Source organism: Macrobrachium rosenbergii, chromosome 29 (genome assembly GCF_040412425.1).
Source record: "Macrobrachium rosenbergii isolate ZJJX-2024 chromosome 29, ASM4041242v1, whole genome shotgun sequence".
Classification (NCBI taxonomy): Eukaryota; Metazoa; Arthropoda; class Malacostraca; order Decapoda; family Palaemonidae; genus Macrobrachium; species Macrobrachium rosenbergii.
The window spans coordinates 495,949-518,448 of NC_089769.1; the positions used below are offsets into that span (position 1 = coordinate 495,949).

At 33.5% G+C, this 22,500-nt stretch overlaps 1 protein-coding gene across 1 annotated transcript in view; it reads right to left on the minus strand.

The window, feature by feature from the left end:
• Nucleotides 1–22,500, minus strand: part of LOC136854461 (nephrin-like) — a 66,649-nt gene that overhangs the window by 38,750 nt on the left and 5,399 nt on the right. The gene's annotated exons all lie outside the window — the stretch shown is intronic.

Sequence of the window (22,500 nt, forward strand, 5' to 3'; positions counted from 1 at the left end):
AGAGAGAGAGAGATGGGATTTTCATCTAGAAGAAATTTTTGAGTAAAGAACATGAATTGAAACGAAACATAGGTAATGAACACACACTCGTAGAGAGAGAGAGAGAGAGAGAGAGAGAGAGAGAGAGAGAGAGAGAGAGAGAGAGAGAAGGGGGAGAGAGTTGGGGAGAACAAGGAAAGTATGATAAGGATAATATGCAATATATATATATATATATATATATATATATATATATATATATATATATATATATATATATATATATATATATATATATATATATATATATATATATATATATATATATATATATATATATATATATATATATATATATATATATATATATATATATATATATATATATATATATAAGAACAAGACACTCATAAAGAGAGAGAGAGAGAGAGAGAGAGAGAGAGAGAGAGAGGGCAGTCTGTGGGTTGGGGGAGTACAAAAAAAAAGGCATGATAAGGATAATATGCAAAAGAAAGTAAATTTTAAAAGACACTCACAGAAAGAAATGAGATAATCTCTAAATTAAGATTAGGCTCGACTCAGCTATCTTGGCAGAGAAGCAGTTGACGAAAAAAATAAAACATATTGATTTCTCCAGCGATCTTCCTGATTCTGGCTAGCAGGGTGACACTCCGGTTATTCTGTTCATTTAAATATGCATCAAGCATCACTTACCCACACCAGTGAGCTGGTGCGGTGAATATTATATACGAGTATATCCCTGCTACTGCGGTTATCCTAGATAACCTTTCAGGGAATTCAGTGCTTCTCAATATTGTAAGAGAGTGACCTTTTTTGTGTTTGGAGAAAAAGCAATATTCACCAAAAACGTGAAAATAAATAGCATATATATTTTTTTTCTTGGTGACCTATATTCCGCTATATTCCGCACAACTCTGGATTGTGGAACAATCTCCCTGAGGAATGATGTTCAAGCACTATAACCCTAAAACAATTCTTTTTGTATTTCAATTATTTGCTTATATTTTTATCTATTCATTCATTTATTTGTTAATTTATATTTTCATTTTATAGTAACTGATCTCTTCTTTCTATATTGCTTATTACTTTCTGCTAATGAACGCCACATTCTTTGGAAGCTTGAATTTCAAGTCAGTGGCCCCTGTAGAATTGTTCCATATGCATAGGGATCATTTTCTGAATAATAATAATAATAATAATAATAATAATAATAATAATAATAATAATAATAATAATAATAATAATAATAATAATGAAGCGTACTGATGGATCTACCAGTTGCTGTTTTGGTGAAACCCTCACGAAATTCGACTACCATTGAGGCCTTCATTTATCATTTGAATCATCTAATCACTGCATTCCCATCAAGCTTCGAAAAGGCCTATTGCTAATCACACACACCAGCCCGAATGACTAATAGTTTTAAAGCCGATTATAGACGGGCTCCTCCGATGAGCAACGAGACATTAGGCCTGGTAAACATTGAAGTATGATTTATTACGAACTATATGAAAGAATTCAGGCATTTGGTCCTGTCAGCATTAACGTCAGACCTTTTTGATTAAGATTTACTTTAAAAACAGTAAAAACTCCTTGACTAGTTTGTTCCGGCTCTCTGCTGAAGTCTCCTGAATTCTGGTGTATTGATTTCCGTTGCTTTTTCCTCAAATTTATTTATCTATGACCTTTCCCTATAAGTTATCCCTCCCTGAAGGCTGGTTACCCTTGGGAGACCTCTTGGGTTTATAGTCTATTGACTCTGTCCACAAAGAGAGAGAGAGAGAGAGAGAGAGAGAGAGAGAGAGAGAGAGAGAGAGAGAGAGAGAGAGATAAACACAGTTAAGAGGGTGTGTGTGTGAAGACTGCTCTAGATAAACAAACGCCCGAGAGTTGGAATATTTTAATCCTCTAATGTATTTAGTCAACCAACGCCTGAAATATATGGCAAATGATAACGCATTCAAGGCAAATGAAACGTATATATATATATACACACACATATATATATATATAAATATACGTATATATGTTTATATATATATATAATATATATATATATATATATATATATATATATATATATATATATATATATATATATATATATATATATATATATATATATACATATACATACATACATTTATATATACACATTTCCTCATCAAAGCAATTTACATCCCTCACGCAAACGTTACCATTATGAAAATAAATACGAAATGAAATTTCATATTCATTGCAAAGGCAACGCACAGCTAAAATCATACCGTTATGCAGTAGGTGTTTAATCTCAGCATTTTCTGTTCAGTATTCAGGGAAACGGGAAACGAAATATATTACAGATAGTGAAAGAAATATTATTATTATTACTATTATTATTATTATTATTATTATTATTATTATTATTATTATTATTATTATTATTATTATTATTGCCTTAAAATTCTCGAGTCAGACCATAACAAATTGAATATGCATGGCTTCGTTTTTCTAGCCAGGGAAGTATCGAGGTAATTGCTGAAAGGTAATACATTTAAATAATTTATATACACACACACATATATATATATATATATATATATATATATATATATATACATACGTACACACATATATATATATATATATGTATATATATATGCATATATATATATATATATATATATATATATATATATATATTATAGAGAGAGAGAGAGAGAGAGAGAGAGAGAGATTGAAACAAAAGTATTGTAGCAATAATTCAACTATTTACCATAATGCGTTTAATGACACCCCAACCCTATACCTACAACATCTTTTAATATATTCTAATTTATTTTCGATTCCAGGCTCATTAAATGTTACGTCACATCCTGTTTATCAGGCGGATGTAGCAGTTGGCGCCATTAGTAAAATATATTATGATTTTATTTCTTTGAAATTGAGTATGAAACCCCTTTGTTCTACCTTTGGGTCTCATATTGATTTTTATTCTGAAGGGAAAATAATATATATATTGAGCTTCCTATTGATTTCCACACTTAATGGAAAATAGTAATTGTTCCTTTGATAAGAGCTGCTAATCATCAGTAACTGGCTACGGAAGTATTTCCTATGAAGGAAGGGTTTAGAGATATTAGGTTGAGCTTTTTAACATACTTCTATCAATTCCTAACTACAGAAGTACTTCCTATGAAGCAAGGGTTTGAAGATATTAGGTCAAGCTTTTTAACATTTCTCATCAATTCCTTACTACTGAAGTACTTCCTATGATAGCAAGGTTTTAGACTACACTCGTAGGTTAATATTTTTCACGTAATTTTAAAACTACGCAGCTAGAAGCCTTTTAAGTCAGTGGTTCTTAAACTTTTTATTACCACGCCCCCTGTAAGAGTTGGGCCTTCCCTCCACGCCTCCCCTTGCATCTACGAGTAAAGTTCCCTCCTAGATTTAAAGGAAAATAAAGAAAAAGATAGAGAGAGAAGGGGTTTCGAGGGATAGGGAGGGAGGTGAATAATTACAAAACATGGTTAGCCCAACGAGTCTAACCAGAGTAGTAGACTATAGGAAACTTTTGCTTTTTTTCATAAACTTCTGAATAATAGTTCCTCACTCTTGTTAAGAGAATAACGATGATAATTAGAGAGTTTTTAATTTATCCCTAGGGCTCGCGCCCCCTCTGGAAATTACTGACCCCCCCCCCCCCCGGTTGAGAACCACTGTTTTAATTAGAAACATCTGAACGAGCAGTGAAAATCCATACACTGAAATTCCACCTGGTCGACTTTCATGGCCCCGAAATGAAGAATTATCAGGAGGAACTAATGACACGATCCTTCCTTCTGTTCCCCCTATTACAGATCGCAGCAAATGGCCTTAGAAAAAAAAAAGAGGGAGCAGAATTATTCAATAAAGACTGAAAATGGAAGAGAAAAGGTTTCTGATATTTGGGAAAAGAATTTTCCGGCGAAATTATATTTCTGATAGAAGAGGGAGAGGGAGAGAGAGAGAAAGAGAGAGAGAGAGAGAGGGGGGGGGGGGGAAAGACAATATGAATTCAAAGAAACGAAATTAAGGTACATCCCTAGAAAATGGGTTGGGGCGTTTTTTTTTTTTAAATTTTTGATATGAGCAGGAATTCCCCCACACAAAAGAGAGGTGTCATGGTAATGGTTTTTGGGACGTGTGAAGAGATGGACATTATTTTTTCCTGTTCTAATTTCATGTGTCTATACCTGCATGTGTATCTATTTGTCTCTCCCTATCTTTGTATATATATAGATATATATATATTTATATATATATATATATATATATATATATATATATATATATATATATATATATATATATATATATATATATATATATATATATATATATATATACATATATATTCCTTTTATTCAGAACTGCTCTGATGACTTAATCTTTATATTCATTCTTCCGCCCGCCTGACACTTATCCAGTTTTATGTATAAAAAGTCCCGAATTTCTGTTTAATCATTTGTTCGCTCCCACTCCTAAATATTTCCATACTAGAAGTGCGTCGGCTACAAAAATAAATCCTTTGATTAAGTCGTGACGCGTCATCCAAAAACCATTTATTGAATCATTTATGACGCACTGACTTGCCTTTCGAAAAAAAAGAAGAGCTTATAAATCCGCAACGCCCATCAAACATGAAAATTCTCGAATAAGTCACGAGGTCCTCCAGCAAAGGTCAAAGATTTAAAGGAATTGATCACTGATCATTTATCACTCCAAAAGACCCGAGAAAAAGGGTTCACATTTTTGGTGCTTTATCATAAAAGGGGCATTCATAAAGCTCCGTTCCTTCATGCGTCAACAAATTTGTTATAGCTACTTTAGGCGAGTTCATATATTTTTTCGTTTTGGATATGTATAGATTTTTTGCGTAAGTTTAACTTTGACGAGGCATTTTAAATGGTCGTGAGTTTTGAAGTTATACCAGATTATGCATCTTCACTCAAGTAACAATTTAACGGCAAGCGATCAGAGATTTTATATATGTCACAGTTACATTACTGCGAAACAAGTTTTGGCTAGGATAGACAAAGAGGACTGCAGCTGAGTGTACCCTATGTATATCCTTACCTCTTCTCCTACATATTCCACTTCTGTTCTGATGCCTAAGTAAAATACTCTCTCTTTTCTGTCGGTAATTCAAATCTTCCAGTTGATTCCAATTCTCTTAGAAGCAAAATACTCTCTCTTTTCTGTCGGTAATTCAAATCTTCCAGTTGATGACAATTCTCTAAGAAGCAAAATACTCTCTCTTTTCTGTCGGTAATTCAAATCTTCCAGTTGATGCCAATTCTCTAAGAAGCAAAATACTCTCTCTTTTCTGTCGATTATTCAAATCTTCCAGTTGATGCCAATTCTCTAAGAAGCAAAATACTCTCTCTTTTCTGTCGATAATTCAAATCTTCCAGTTGATGCCAATTCTCTAAGAAGCAAAATACTCTCTCTTTTCTGTCGGTAATTCAAATCTTCCAGTTGATGCCAATTCTCTAAGAAGCAAAATACTCTCTCTTTTCTGTCGATAATTCAGATCTTCCAGTTGATGACACTTCTCTAAGAAGCAAAATACTCTCTCTTTTCTGTCGATAATTCAAATCTTCCAGTTGATGCCAATTCTCTAAGAAGCAAAATACTCCCTCTTTTCAGACAGTAATTTAAATCCTTCTGAACTGTCTGAGAGAGAGACAAGAAAATTCGTATTACTAAACATTTTCTAAAGAAGACGATTATAAGACGCATAATATTTCCTACGTGCATTCCTGACCTCCTATTTTCTGAAACTTTATGAAGTCCCCCACTCGTTCTCTGGGAAATATCTGCCTTATGTGAGACGTTTCTCCTATTGGCTTTCTTCCGCCCCCAAAAAATAAATTGAAAGCTATTGGACTGATCAACGACCACTGCCTCTAATCAACAAGACTCCTTCTCCCGGCCACAAATTGGTTTCCTCTCTCTCTTTTTTCTGGCCATTTCCTCTGCTCTCAAGACAAGGGTCTTTCAGGTTTTCTCTGGGGTTTCCTTTCTTCTTCTTCTTCTTCTTCTTCTTCTTCTTCTTCTTCTTCTTCTTCTTCTTCTTCTTCTTCTTCTTCTTCTTCTTCTGTCTTTCATGAGAGATGGTCATTGAGGTGCCTGTTTCACAGTGCTTCTCTTCATAATACAAAATATAAAAATATAATATTTAAAATATGAAATATTATAAAATTTATATAAAATTCCACATTTCACCTTCCACATGTATCCTCAGGGGTTGCATTTTGTCTTCTTCTTATTCTCCTTCTTCTTCTTTATCTGTCTTTCATGAGAGATGGTCATTGAGGTGCCTGTTTGACAGTGCTTCTCTTCATAACATAAAATATAAAAACATAGTATTTAAAATACAGAAAATTTATATAAATTTCTACATTTCACCCTCCACGTGTATCCTTCAAACGCTAATTTCTCTAAATTAGAGACAGAACCATCCTTTATTTCTTTCATATATATTTCGTCAGACACTGACATAATTAAATTACATTTCAAAACCTGTCCTCAGATGAAGATGGAAAACAAGAGATATTTAAATTCTGTCAGCAGCCAAGACCATAAGATTTTACTTAGTATAAATTTGATATTTCTGAACATAACATTACCTGATTGTCTATAACACAAGAATGGTGTTTGTAGTTTGAAGGAGGCCAGCCCTATGAGAGCTGTTCATCAGCTCAGTGGTCTGGTTAAACCATTTTAATAATAATAGTTTGAAGGAGAAGAGTAACTTTAAAAAAAAGTCTGAATTTTAACCCGGCATCATACTGCCAAAGAATCACCAGATACTTTATATATCTGTTATGTTTTGATTATCAAAACAGTAGAATATTCTCCTGGGAATCTTGTTAATCATTGCTTTAATAACCATTACAGAATGGTAATTATATAACTGGTAATTTTAAAATGAATATTTTTTTCCATATCATCAGCTACTTTTTGCATCTGTCGTCTTGATTATAAAACAGTGCAATATTTCTTATTAAATGGTAATTATATAAATAATAATTAAAAAGAAAACGTGTAAGTTTTCCGATAGATCAGTAAAACCAAAACAGCAAAACTTTTAAAACAAAAATATTTAATTAATAAAACTTTTACAACAAATAATATCCCAAGATTGATTAGTAAAGCCACGACAGTAAAACTTTTAAAACAAATAATACTTCAAGATTGATTAGTAAAACCACAACAATAAAACTTTTAAAACAAATAATGCGTCAAGATTGATTAGTAAAACCACAACAATAAAACTTTTAAAACAAATAATACTTCAAGATTGATTAGTAAAACCACAACAATAAAACTTTTAAAACAAAAAATATTCCAAGATTGTTTAGTAGAACCACAACAACAAAACTTAAAAAAAAATATTCTAAGATTGATTAGCAAACCAAAACATCAAAACTTTTAAATAAAAAAAATATTCCAAGATTGATCAGTAAAACCACAAGAGAAAAACTTTGAAAACAAAAGACATTCCAGAGATTATGCAAGTTCCTTAATCCTGTCGTGAATCTCACAAGAAAACTATTATGAAAACGCGGGGCTCTGCCCTTTCAGATTACCCTCAGGCCTTTTGGTAATTACATACTTCAGGAAACATCTCAAGGGAGGCCAAGTGTTTTATGACTCCAGCTCCTAGTTTTTACCTTTTTTTTTCTTATTTAATGAGGTTGTTCTCAGCGGTGCTTCACGACGTCAGTAAACCAGTTTATGAATTCATCGCTGGCCACAAGAGACAGGAATGGAGGTCAGGGATACAAAGCGAAAAGTAGGAATGGGAATCTTTTCTCAATCAGTGTAGAAAGCGAGTGCCGTTATAATACTCACAACGCTAGCCATACCTGGAGAGGTAGACACTGGCGCTTCTTCAAGCAATGCAATTTGAAGACATAGAGCAAGTGTATTCACTCAGAAGCGTGTGACCACATAAACGCAACTTCTTTGTGGGTAACAAATTTTTTTTGGGGGGAGTTTCTTATTTTTTCTTCTTTGTCGTCGAGAATAATACGGGCGAACTCATTCCGATTGTTGCTGTTGCGCTTGCAGAGACTACAGTGATGTTCAACAAAAACCAGGGCCGGGTCAGTGTTGGGTGGTACCGGGTTCAGGGGCTCTTGTTCAATTTTCACATCATCAGAGGTGGTTCGTCCAAACCGAAGCCTATTCCCTTGTGGCTGGACTTTGTAACCCCTGACCTCCATATCTGTCTCTTGCGGCTGGGCTTTAAGCTGTGTCCTGTATGAGCCGCGGCCCATGAAAATTTAACCACGACCCGGTGGTGGCCTGTCCTATATCGTTGCCAGACGCACGATTATGGCTAACTTTAACCTTTAAATAAAATTAAAACTACTGAGGCTAGAGGGCTGCAATTTGGTACGTTTGATCATTGGAGGGTGGATGCTCGACATACCAATTTGCAGCCCTCTAGCCTCAGTAGTTTTTAGGATCTGATGGCGGGCAGAAAAAGTGCGGACAGAATAAAGTGCGGACGGACAGACAAAGCCGGCACAATAGTTTCCTTGCACATCAAACTAAAAGGAAACAAATTCTGAGTACTGCATGAGGAGGCGCCCGAACTCGTCGAAAGATAGAAAATTTAAAACGACCTATTTATACCAGCTGCCACCTGTATTCGAAAGACCCGGCAAGGCTCATATTACGCATGCGCGAAGGTACAGCGAAAGCTCCGCTTCTGAATCATTCATTAAGGATTACTCGAGTGGAAAAAGCGGGATAATAAATAAGACATGAGGCGATGATCCAAACACATTGCTGGAGTAGAAAAAAGAAAACATTCCACTTTTCTGACTTGTAAACAGACAGGCCACATGGAAGCCTTTCATGTGGTGGACTGGAATAGGAGATTACTCCTGAAGTTTGAACTGAGATTATTATTATTATTATTATTATTATTATTATTATTATTATTATTATTATTATTATTATTATTATTATTCAGAAGATAAACCCTATTCATATAGGTCAAGCCCACCACAGGGACCATTGACTTGAAATTCTATAACTTCCAAAGAATATTATGGTGTTCATTTGAAAGAAGTTACAGAAGGTAATAGGAAATGCAGAAAGAGATTAAGTATTGATAAATGAAAAATTAATATATATATATATATATATATATATATATATATATATATATATATATATATATATATATATATTTTATAAATAAACAAAAAGATAAAAATCTAAGTGAATTATAAAACACACTGAGAATTGCTTTGAGATTCCAACTGCCCGACATTCTCAACTAAGAGTAAAGGAATAATTTTATTTCATTCCAGAAAAATAGAACAGGAAACGAGGAACTGTGGGCATATGACCCCACCTAACCCCAAAAAAAAAAACCCCCACAAAAAAAAAAAAAGTATCAAGAGACCAGGGAAAAAATCAGTCGCTCATCAGCGAATGATAAATAGCCTTCGAAAAGAGAATATTAAATATGCTAGAAATGAGGAAAAAATATGAAGGGGTATTTGCTGCAAAAAGCTAAAAAAAAAAAAAAAAAAAAAAAAATTGAGAAGGGAAAACATTCAACAGCAGAATCATAAAGATTTTTTTTTTGTGTGTGGAGAGGCAGTGAAAAATATGCTTACCTAAATCGGAGGTCTGCTATTGGATTAAATAATGAATCACACACATACACACATACGCGCATATACATATACATATATATATAATATATATATATTTATTTATAATTATATATATATATATATATATATATATATATATATATATATATATATATATATATATATATATATATATATATATATATATATATACAATATATATATGTATATTTACAGAGAGAGAGAGAGAGAGAGAGAGAGAGAGAGAGAGAGAGAGAGAGAGAGAGAGAGAGAGAGAGAGAGAGAAAGGGCATTATATAAGGTGAACTGTGACTGTCATGCCATTTTAGAATAAATATGAATTATTTCTTGAATACCAAACTTTCTGATTAACGTAAAAAGATACACCAATTACCTTAGAACAGTGGCTTTGCATAACCTCCTAAATAGTGCTGAGTTCTTACAGAGAACCTTTTTATAATTATTTTATAAATGACATCACTGCAACATTCAGATAATAGTCAGTCTCTCTCTCTCTCTCTCTCTCTCTCTCTCGTCGTATGATGTAAAACTCTGAACATCTTGTGTTTTCGGATAAGAACAAGCTGTGCTATTTAACGCACGAAAGATTCTCACCACCACAGAATCATTCTATAAACTTCTTCTCTATAGTAAATACCCCGGTTTTACGAAGCGGTTGTCTAATTTGACAAGAAATATCGGTTCTCGAGGCCGGGGTTGTCAGGGGTCGCCTGGTTTAATACACAGTCGTTTTTTCCCCCTTTTATAAGTTCTTTCCTTCATACGTTATGTATAGGGCACAGATGAAACAGCTTTGGTTTGACGGAGGGTCGTCTATACTTCCTTCCTCATGCTGAGCAACTAGGACGAGACAAAAAAAAAAAAAAAAAAATTGTGTTACGTTTTTTATCAAGCTTCTTATTTTTAATGAGCTTTAAGACATCTAAAAGAAAAGAAGAAAAATTTGTTGTATATTTTGTATTAAACTTTTTTTTTTAAGGATTTATTTAGGACGAGAAAAAAGAAAATAAGAAATTTGTGGTTCATTTCGTATCAAACTTCTTGTTTTTAGTTATTTTTTTAAGACACTCAAAAGAAAAATGAAAAATCTGTGGTGCATTTTGTATCACATTTCTTATTTTTAATGATTTTTTGACAAGGAAAAATAAAAAAAATGGGGTACATTTAATATCAAACTTCTTATTTTTAACGATCTTTAAGACATCTAAAAGAAAAAAAGAAAAATTTGTGATACATTTAGTATAAAACTTCTTATTTTTAATGATTTTTGAAGCGATTTAAAAGAAAAAGAAAAATTTCTGCTACATTTTGGACCAAACTTCTTATTAATGATTTATAAGACAAGAAAAAAAGAAAATGAAAAAAAATTATGGTACGTTTTGTATCAAACCTTTTTTTTTAAGGATTTTTTAATACATTTAAAAAAAATGAAAAATGTTTGGTACACTTTGTATCAAAACTCTTTTTTTATTATTTTTATCAGGACAAGAGAGAAAGAGAAAGAAATGTTGCACATTTTGTATCAAACTTCCTTTCCTTTTTGTTGTACTAAATATTTTTTTTTATTTATGGTTCAGCTCTGAGCGAGCCCTGATAGAGGTCACTTCCTGCTGGCAAAAGATATCGCACGATAAGTTTTGCTTTTTTGTGTTATTTAATATATAAATTATTATGTAGCTTCGGAAGCACTCATAAATGGTTTGTGATGCCAGCTGTAAAAAACTTAGCATTTACTTATTACCAACACATTGTCTTCTCTTATCATAATTACTATACCAGTCAGGGAATATACAACAGAAATATAAATAATACAAATTATTACTCTCTTATTAAGAAAGAGCTCCCTTAGTTTTCAAGAGATATTGTTTTCTTCATCCACCTGTCTTTCTAATTAAAAAAGTATTTACATGATACTACAAAACTTCACCTCCTTTCATTAAAATTACTGAACCAATCAGAAAAGACAAAATAAATATGAGCAATACAAAGCATCTCTGTCTAATTAAGACAAATCTCCATTTTTTTCACACGATCTTGTTTTCTTTAAGCATCATTATTTTTAATAATACGTTTCAATGCATCAGTAAACTCCTCTCGTTAAAGTTACGCCAACTCCATGAAATAACAGCAGGATATTGTGTTTAATTAATGAGTGCAACTCTGTCAAGATTCAGTGAAGCTTTCAACAACGGAATATGTCTGCTTTCTCTCGCTATGCGTTTGGACTAAACTATGAACTGCAGAGACCATTTATACTTTTTTATTAATTCTATAAACTGTGGTGAGCATGTATATTTTTTCATTATAATTCTATAAACTGTGGTGAGGATGTATACTTTTTGATTAATTCTATAAACTGTAGTGAGCATGTATATTTTTGGGTTAATTCTATAAAATGCAGTGAGCATTTAAACTTTTGGATTCATTCTATAAACTGTGGTGAGGATTTATACATTTGGATTAATGCTATAAATTACAGTGAGGATTTAAACTTTTGGATTCATTCTATAAACTACAGTGAGCATTTTTACCTTTCTATTAATGCTATAAATTACAGAGAACATTTAAACTTTTGGATTCATTCTATAAACTGCAGTGAGCATTTATACTTTTGGATTAATGCCATAAATTACAGTGAGGATTTATACTATTTGGATTCATTCTATAAACTATTGTGAGCATTTATAATTTTGGATTAATGCTATAAATTACAGTGAGCATTTAAAATTTTGGATTCATTCTATAAACTGCAGTGAGCATTGATACTTTTGGATTAATTACATAAATCATAGTGGGGATTTATACTTTTGGGTTCATTCTATAAATACATTAAGCATTGATATTTTTGGATGAATTCTATAAACTACAATAAGCATTGATATTTTTGGATTAATTCTATAATCTGCAGTGGACATTTATAATTTTGGATAAATTCTATAAAGTGCAGCGTGCTTTGTCAAATGTATACAGATATAAAATACCATCATCACCGCTACTACCAGCTTCGGGCAGTGACTGACAATGGTGTAAAGTTGTAAACACTTGTGTCAAAAATTACTATATATGTGGATGGGTGACACCACTGTTGGAAGGAGTCTTAGCTTGGCTTACAAAGAAAATGTAGAATGGTTTGCCTAGTGCAGTTGTGGTATCTTCTGGTTTCCAAATGTTGAAGCGAGGAGCAAATTCATCCCCTCTCTATGCTGACGTGTCCTGAATTTCAGGGGTATTGGTTTTATTTTCTATTCCCTTATATTTGTTTATCTAATCACTGTTTCCTTTAAATTTTCTCTCTCTCTCTCTCTCTCTCTCTCTCTCTCTCTCTCTCTCTCTCTCTCTCTCTCTCTCTGTCAGTGCAGAAACCATACATGAAAACATGCACACAAGTTGATTCTTATGTATAAACACTTCAGCACCTTTCGATCCAACAACTCTCTCTCTCTCTCTCTCTCTCTCTCTCTCTCTCTCTCTCTCTCTCTCTCCTCTGTCAGTGCAGAAAACATACATACAAGTTGATTCTATATATAAACACTTTAGCACCTTTCGATCCAACAACTCTCTCTCTCTCTCTCTCTCTCTCTCTCTCTCTCTCTCGGCTGATTTTCCCTTGGAGCCCTCTTGTGCTTATTTGTTTATTATCGTCTACTGACTCTGTCCATTAGCACTTTCAGCCAAAGACTTAAAGACTGAAAGAAAGAAAGGAAAGTTTGCACCGAAAGCTGAACTTATCAAGTTGAATCCTTCACAACGAACTTCCACTTTCATCTCCTTTCCTTTCCTTGATTATTCTAAAAGGCTTTTAAAAATGAATAATAAAGTTCTGTGACCAGTGTTTGAACAGGACAGATCTCTCTCCCGCCTCTGTGTACTCTAAACACAAGCCGCACAAGCGTTGTGATTGCTACTTCTCGCTCTCAGCAAGTTTTAGGGGGGGTGAGAGAGAGAGAGAGAGAGAGAGAGAGAGAGAGAGAGAGAGAGAGAGAGAGTTGTTGGAACAAAAAGTGCTAAAGTGTTTATATATAAGAATCAGCTTGCATCTATGTTTTCTGCACTGAGAGAGAGAGAGAGAGAGAGAGAGAGTTGTTGGAACAAAAAGGGCCAAAGTGTGTATATATTAGAATCAACTGATACTAATGTTCTCTGCAGAGAGAGAGAGAGAGAGAGAGAGAGAGAGAGAGAGAGAGAGAGAGAGAGAGAGAGAGAGAGACTGTTTAATGATGGGCTCAGCCGAACATTACTACTGATGGGGTGCCCACGACTTTGTCGCCTTAGCAGAACTGAATTACCATAACTACCGCGCTTTCAAGACAGCAGTCATCACCCCTAGACCTTTGATGGAAATTAGGTAAGATCTATATAGGAGAGGGGAAATTGCCTTGTGAATTTCAACACTTTCCTTAGGCACAGTCATCTCCTTCTAAGACACGACAATTCAGAATGGGTCAAGCGTTAGCTCTCAGCAGTTCCTCTTCGTAAAGAATTGTGGTATCATTCTGACCTTTCCTTCTAGAAGTGGCCATTGGACTACGACTAATTAATCTTTCGACATTCAACCTAGGAAGGGTAACTGGGTCTGAACATTAGTTTTGGTAATTAGAAGATTGCTCCATTACAACGTGATGCCAATCTTCTTTATTCGATACTAAAGATGTGTATTGTAATTCGTCACGACGTTCCAACACTCCGTTAGTACCAGAAAATTCTCGCCAGTCATAACAGACTTCGCCAAAAATTGAGGGATGGAAAAAATCTTTAATATTCAAGATATATTTATGTCTTTCACGCAAGCATTAAATTTAACAAGCAACGCCTGACCGAACTGTGGCAATACTGAATTCTGGATTACCAGTATTCAGTATTGCCATTTATTAATCGTGCTACTTGGAGAATATAATGGACATAAAATTCCGCATTTTTATCGCTAAATTTAATGGCCGAGAATTTGGGGAAATGTAATTGCAAGCGATTTGAGATTTTTCACTTTTAGGGTAAAAAAGGTCTTGTTTGGAATAGAAGTCTGTGGAACGAGTTGTGATTTTGCTCTAACTTCGAGGAACTTATAAAACGTATTAATATTTTAGTCAAGCAGAAATCGGTTCATATAGCACAAATGAATGTGACTGATTAGCATTCAAGGTTCCATGAATAAGCCAGGAAAAAACCAAGTAAAAAATGCGCAATCGAGTTTTCTGTACAGCCGCTAATGCGTATAATCAAGGCCACCGAAAATAGATCGATCTTTCGGTGGTCTCGGCATAATGCTGTTATGAGCGGCGGTCCATGAAACTTTAACCACGGGCCGGTGGTGGCTGTCCTATGTCGTTGCCAGACGCACGATTATGTCTAACTTTAACCTTAAATAAAATAAAAGCTACTGATGCTAGAGGGCTGCAATTTGGTATGTTTGATGCTTGGAAGGTGGATGATCAACATACCAATTTGCAGCCCTCTAGCCTCATTTATTTAATCACTGGATTAAAAATGTTGTTTATTACAAAATATAACATTGGTTAGCTTCTCTATTACTTTTAATAATGCATATCTAAGCACCAGTGATATTCAGAATATTTTTTCTTCGTGAGACAAGTTAGTTCTCTAAAAGCATTGTTTACGATTTAACTTTGATGAATAACAGTTTTGTCTAAGAACTGATGAGTGCACTCAAGAGTTAGTTTTTACACAAAATCTACAGAATATTCTAAATTTCTTCGATGAATTATAAGATATTATCATTCTAACAGCACCTAGAACCGTGTGATTTTGAATCATCAAGTGCAGTGTCTCTCTATCTCTCTCTATCTCTGTCTCTGTCTCTCTGTCTCTCTCTGTCTCTGTCTCTCTCTCTCTCAGACAGCAAACACGTTACATTCCCGCAGAGCAAAACCGTTTACCAACGCGTTACGGCCACTTATTCAACCCGTAACTATACACAAGAGCGCCAGACCTTTCAGTAAATATTAGGGGAGTTCAATATAAATGAGAAATGGTATCAACTGCTCTCCTGAAATCCTTTATTTCGGTTGTTTTCCTTCGGCCTGATATTGCAATTTCGGGAAAAAAATAGGAAATAAATGACTGGGGAAAATCCGTACGCCGTTATATGTAGCAGGTTGAATGGCGAGCGAATTCTTTTTAAGGGGGAAACAGTACTACTCTGGTTCTGGAGAGCGTGAACGCTGGGTATAAACGTTCAGATAAACTTTGGATATAAAATTCAGATAAGCTTTGGATATGAAATTCAGATAAACTTTGGATATAAATTCAGATAAGCTTTGGATATAAAATTCAGATAAACTTTGGATATAAACGTTCAAATAAGCTTTGGATATAAAATTCAGATAAACTTTGGATATAAAATTCAGATAAACTTTGGATATAAAATTCAGATAAACTTTGGATGTAAACGTTCAAATAAACTTTGGATGTAAAATTCTGAAAATAAACTTTGGATATAAACATTCAGATAAACTTTGGATGTAAAATTCATATAAACTTTGGACATAAAATTCAGATAAACTTTGGTTATAAAATTCAGATAAACTTTGGATATAAAATTCAAATAAACTGTGGATACAAAATTCAGATAAACTTTGGATATAAAATTCAGGTAAACTTTGGATATAAATATTCAGATAAACTTTGGATATAAAATTCAGATAAATTTTAGATATAAAATTCAGATAAACTTTGGATATAAACTTTGGACATGAAACTCAGATAGACTTTGGATATAAAATTCAGATAAACTTTGGGTATAAAATTCAGATAAACTTTGGCTATAAAATTCAGATAAACTTTGGATATAACATTTAGATAAACTTTTGATATAAATGTTCAGATAAACTTTGGATATAAACGTTGGTTATAAAATTCAGATAAACTTTGGGTACAAAATTCAGATAAGTTTTGGACATAAAATTCAGATAAACTTTGGATATAAAATTCAGATAAACTTTTTATGTGAAGTTCAGATAAACTTTATATATAAACTTTGGCTATAAACGTTGGATATAATTGTTCAGATAAACTTTGGGTATAAACTTTGGATATGAAATTCAGATAAACTTTAGATAAAAAATTCAGATAAACTTTGGATATAAACTAAAACGTTGGACATAAACGTTGTACGTAAACGTTGGATATAAACGTTCAGATAAACTTTGGATACAAACGTTGGATATCAACATAAACTTTGGAAACAAACGTTCAGATAAACGTAGGATACAAACGGTATAATATAAACGGTGGAAATAAACTTTGCCCAAAAACGTTGGATATAAAGTCAAACATAAGCGTTGGACATAAACGTTTAGAAAAAAACGTTGGAATGAACGTGGGACATTAATGTAATAGATAAACGTTCAGACAGACGTTCGGATAAACGGTGGAGATAATCGTTGGACGTAAACGTTCAAATAAACGTTGGATATAAATTCAGACGTAAAGTTGGGCATAAACGTCAGACATAAACACTGGACATAAACGTTCAGCTAAGCGTTGGACACTAAGGTTCAGACAAACGTTGGACATGATTGTCAGACGTAAACGTTGGATCTAAACGTCTCTGAAACATTTCCTATAAACGCAGTAATAAAACTCTTCGTAACTCGGTAACAAAAGAGCAACAACGGCTGGTTTCCAGCCCCCTGAACGTTGGTACAAACAACCACTGAGTAACTGGAGTTGAAAAAGCAGTGTGTGACCTTTGTATAATGCCAAGACAATATCTCACTAAATTTCCTCGTATGTGATACGAGTAAAAACCATTCAAATCTGATGACGGGAAATGTCAAAGGTTGGGGAATTAATATTTTTTTGTTGAATGCAATGAAGAAGATTAAGGATGTAAGGCTTGCAAAAGTATGAAGATGTATTTACTAACACAGACACACACATACAAACATGTATATGTATATATATATATATATATATATATATATATATATATATATATATATATATATATATATATATATATATATATATAGAACAAATAGGACGACGAAAAGGAGGTGATACATATTCAGCTTTATTTACAGCCAACGTTTCAAAGCATGGCTTCATCATCAGGGCTAAAATACAAAAATAACAACAATTAAAAATCAATACAAAGGACTCAGTAAAATCATTAACGTTAAAATATAGATATTAAAACCGAAACATAAAAGTTAAAACCAACCTAACGCCTCAAGAAAAAAAACTGAGTGACCAAGAAGGGCACCAAAAGGACGAAGAGAACTCTTAAGCAATAAACAGAGGGGCAGAAGAAGACTGACTATTCAAAGATGGAACCAGTTGTTTGATGGTTAACGACTCGAGGATATGGAGAGAAGTTTCATCAGCAGCTTGCTCTAGGATTTCAAAATCGTCATAGCAAATATAAGCTTTGCATTGTTTAGAATGTTCCCTTATGTTAGAAAACTCCTTCTTACTCAATGTACACCCTGTTCTATGGCTAACGCCACGATGAGAGTCAACTCGCACTTTCAGCATTCTTTTGGTGGATCCGACGTAAGTCCCGAGATTACATCTCAGGCAAGTATACTATAGACCACCAAAGAACGCATAAGGTTAGGGAACAGTGTCTTTAAATCTAAAAAGAGAGCCAATTGTTCTTGGATTACTTAGAACAGGTTTGGGATTGATACAGTAAAAGTATTTCTTTAAAATCTGCCTCAGCGTAGTTAAAAATTTTCATCGTTCGTAAAGGCAAGGAAACATAAAAATCAAGTTTAGGTACTGTAGGTACAGGAATTTTTAGTTGAAATTTATTATTCAAGAATTTTTGAGATATTTCTCAAATAAAAGTTTAGGGTAGCAGTTATTCTGAAAGTATTTTCTAAGGAACTCAACCTCATTATGAAAAGAGAGCCAGTCTGAGGAGAGAGAAAAGGCTCTGTGCAGTAACGTTAAAATACTATTAAGCTTAAAACTGTAAAAACATGAACTATAAAAATTTGAACCAAGACCAGTATACGTTTGTTTCCGGAAGACAGAAGTGGAGAAGTGCTGGTTGGATCTGGTAATTAACACATCAAGGAAAGGAAGGCACTCATTGTTTTCATGTTCTATGGTAAATGTAATACTAGGATGGAGATTGTTGCGAATTCTAAAAACTGTTCAGCAGCCCATTTACTTTTAAAAGTAGAAAAGTATCATCAACATACCGTTTATAATATAAAGGGCGAAATGAGGATGAACAGTGGCTAAAAAGCATTTCCTCAAATGACACATAAAAACATTTGCCAGAACTGGACCCAACGGAGATCCATAGCAACACCGTCGACCTGCTTATAATGCTTTCCATTGAATAAAAAATCTGTGTCCAGCACAGCCAAATTTAAAAGTTTTTCAAAATCGTCTCTATCAAACCCTTGATAGATAAAACCTGGTTCTATAAAAATCTTATCTAAGATAATTTGTATCGTTGCCTGCAACGGTACATTAGTGAAAAGCGAGACAACATCAAGACTTACCATATACAGATCGAGGTCCTGAGTAACAATCTCTTTGGAAAACAAAGTGGAGTTAGTAAGGGTATGCTCATTTTCTGAAAATGGTTGTAATAGTGGAACCAAAAATTTTGCTAACTTATAACTAGGAGTATTATAAGAGGCCAAAATAGGCCTTAGTGGAATTCCTTCCTTGTGCACTTTCGGTAAGCCATATAAAACTCCATAAGAAGAACCAGATGTGTACAGATCCGAATAAGTATGTTCGCTGATTTTATTTCTGTCCTTAAGTGATTTTAAAAACCTATTAATTCTGTCTTCAACTTATAATACTCCTAGTTATAAGTTAGCAAAATTTTTGGTTCCACTATTACAACCATTTTCAGAAAATGAGCATACCCTTACTAACTCCACTTTGTTTTCCAAAGAGATTGTTACTCAGGACCTCGATCTGTATATGGTAAGTCTTGATGTTGTCTCGCTTTTCACTAATGTACCGTTGCAGGCAACGATACAAATTATCTTAGATAAGATTTTTATAGAACCAGGTTTTATCTATCAAGGGTTTGATAGAGACGATTTTGAAAAACTTTTAAATTTGGCTGTGCTGGACACAGATTTTTATTCAATGGAAAGCATTATAAGCAGGTCGACGGTGTTGCTATGGGATCTCCGTTGGGTCCAGTTCTGGCAAATGTTTTTATGTGTCATTTGGAGGAAATGCTTTTAGCCACTGTTCATCCTCATTTCGCCCTTTATATTATAAACGGTATGTTGATGATACTTTTCTACTTTTTAAAAGTAAATGGGCTGCTGAACAGTTTTTAGAATTCGCTAACAATCTCCATCCTAGTATTACATTTACCATAGAACATGAAAACAATGAGTGCCTTCCTTTCCTTGATGTGTTAATTACCAGATCCAACCAGCACTTCTCCACTTCTGTCTTCCGGAAACAAACGTATACTGGTCTTGGTTCAAAAATTTTTATAGTTCATGTTTTTACAGTTTTAAGCTTAATAGTATTTTAACGTTACTGCACAGAGCCTTTTCTCTCTCCTCAGACTGGCTCTCTTTTCATAATGAGGTTGAGTTCCTTAGAAAATACTTTCAGAATAACTGCTACCCTAAACTTTTATTTGAGAAATATCTCAAAAAATTCTTGAATAATAAATTTCAACCAAAAATTCCTGTACCTACAGTACCTAAACTTGATTTTTATGTTTCCTTGCCTTTTACGAACGATGAAAAATTTTTAACTACGCTGAGGCAGATTTTAAAGAAATACTTTTACTGTATCAATCCCAAACCTGTTCTAAGTAATCCAAGAACAATTGGCTCTCTTTTTAGATTTAAAGACACTGTTCCCAACCTTATGCGTTCTTTGGTGGTCTATAAGTATACTTACCCGAGATGTAATCTCGGGACTTACGTCGGATCCACCAAAAGAATGCTGAAAGTGCGAGTTGACTCTCATCGTGGCGTTAGCCATAGAACAGGGTGTACATTGAGTAAGAAGGAGTTTTCTAACATAAGGGAACATTCTAAACAATGCAAAGCTTATATTTGCTATGACGATTTTGAAATCCTAGAGCAAGCTGCTGATGAAACTTCTCTCCATATCCTCGAGTCGTTAACCATCAAACAACTGGTTCCATCTTTGAATAGTCAGTCTTCTTCTGCCCCTCTGTTTATTGCTTAAGAGTTCTCTTCGTCCTTTTGGTGCCCTTCTTGGTCACTCAGTTTTCTTTTCTTGAGGCGTTAGGTTGGTTTTAACTTTTATGTTTCGGTTTTAATATCTATATTTTAACGTTAATGATTTTACTGAGTCCTTTGTATTGATTTTAATTGTTGTTATTTTTGTATTTTAGCCCTGATGATGAAGCCATGCTTTGAAACGTTGGCTGTAAATAAAGCTGAATATGTATCACCTCCTTTTCGTCGTCCTATTTGTTCTATATATATATATATATATATATATATATAAGTAGGTAAGAGAGAGAGAGAGAGAGAGAGAGAGAGAGAGAGAGAGAGAGAGAGAGAGAGAGAGAGAGAGAGAGATAACTTAATCTGCATTCCATTTAATTACAGTGGTAATGGTACATCTACAATTGCTCACACATAATTCTGTAAATATACATGACTGGAAAATGATCAAAATACAAATTTTATTGTATCTCGAATGCCTATTTATTATTCAGTATTACAACTAATTTACTGATATAAACACCCCATATATAGGCATTTTTGTGAAGCATACTGATACCAATAATCATTACAGAACTCTGAGGACGAGAATTGATTAACCCAACGGATCTAATATGCAGAAATCGGACTATAAGTGCCTGACGTTTCTATATAAATTGTGGTACAGACGTAGTTAGCACAGTATTGCATTGTTCTTTTTTGCATAATAATCTTTCCATCTCTCTTTCTTTGAATCTTGTGCTGAAAACTCTTATGGACAGAGTCAACAACTGTAATAAACCCAAGAAGTCTCCAAAGGAAATCAGCCTTCTGTGAGAGACAAGTTCAAGTGAAAAGTGACAGATAAACAAATACGACGGAATGGTAAATAAAACCGATCCAAATGGAGTTCAGGAAACGCCAACAGCAGAGAAAAGGAATGAAGTCGCTCCTTGCTTCAATATTTGGAGACCAGAGGATTCCGCGAAGACTGAACCAGGTGGAATATTTGACATTGCAGTTTTGGGCCAAGATGAAACTGTCAGTCTGTCAGCCTATTCTTTTCAGAGACAGCAATGTTCAGGATTATTTTGTGAACTGTTCTGTAACAATTTGATCTTCTAAACAGCCAGCACGTTATTCATAATACATTGCATTAATTGGTAGTTGGCGATAAAGATTGATTTTACATTTTTCCAAACGAGGATGTTCAGGGTACAATATTATTAAGACATATTTGGTTCCCATTTAAAACCTTTATTAAGTGTATATATATATATATATATATATATATATATATATATATATATATATATATATATATATATATATATATATATATATATATATATATATATATATATATATTTTTTATATGTATATATATGCACACACACACACACATATATACATATATATATATACACACACACACAAACAACAGGAGAGTTTCATTAAAGCATGGTAATCGTTAACAGCGTAATAAAATCAAGAATATGACCTTTACTGATAGCGAGCGAATAACTGTTATTCAGTGGGATTATTGGAGTTGCAATAAAAAAAATGATAGCAGCTATTACCGTTTTTTTCGCGAATTGTTGCAAATATCAATGTACTGTTTTTATGAGACAAAACATTTACGGTTGTATTCGAAAATCTGTGTGTATTTG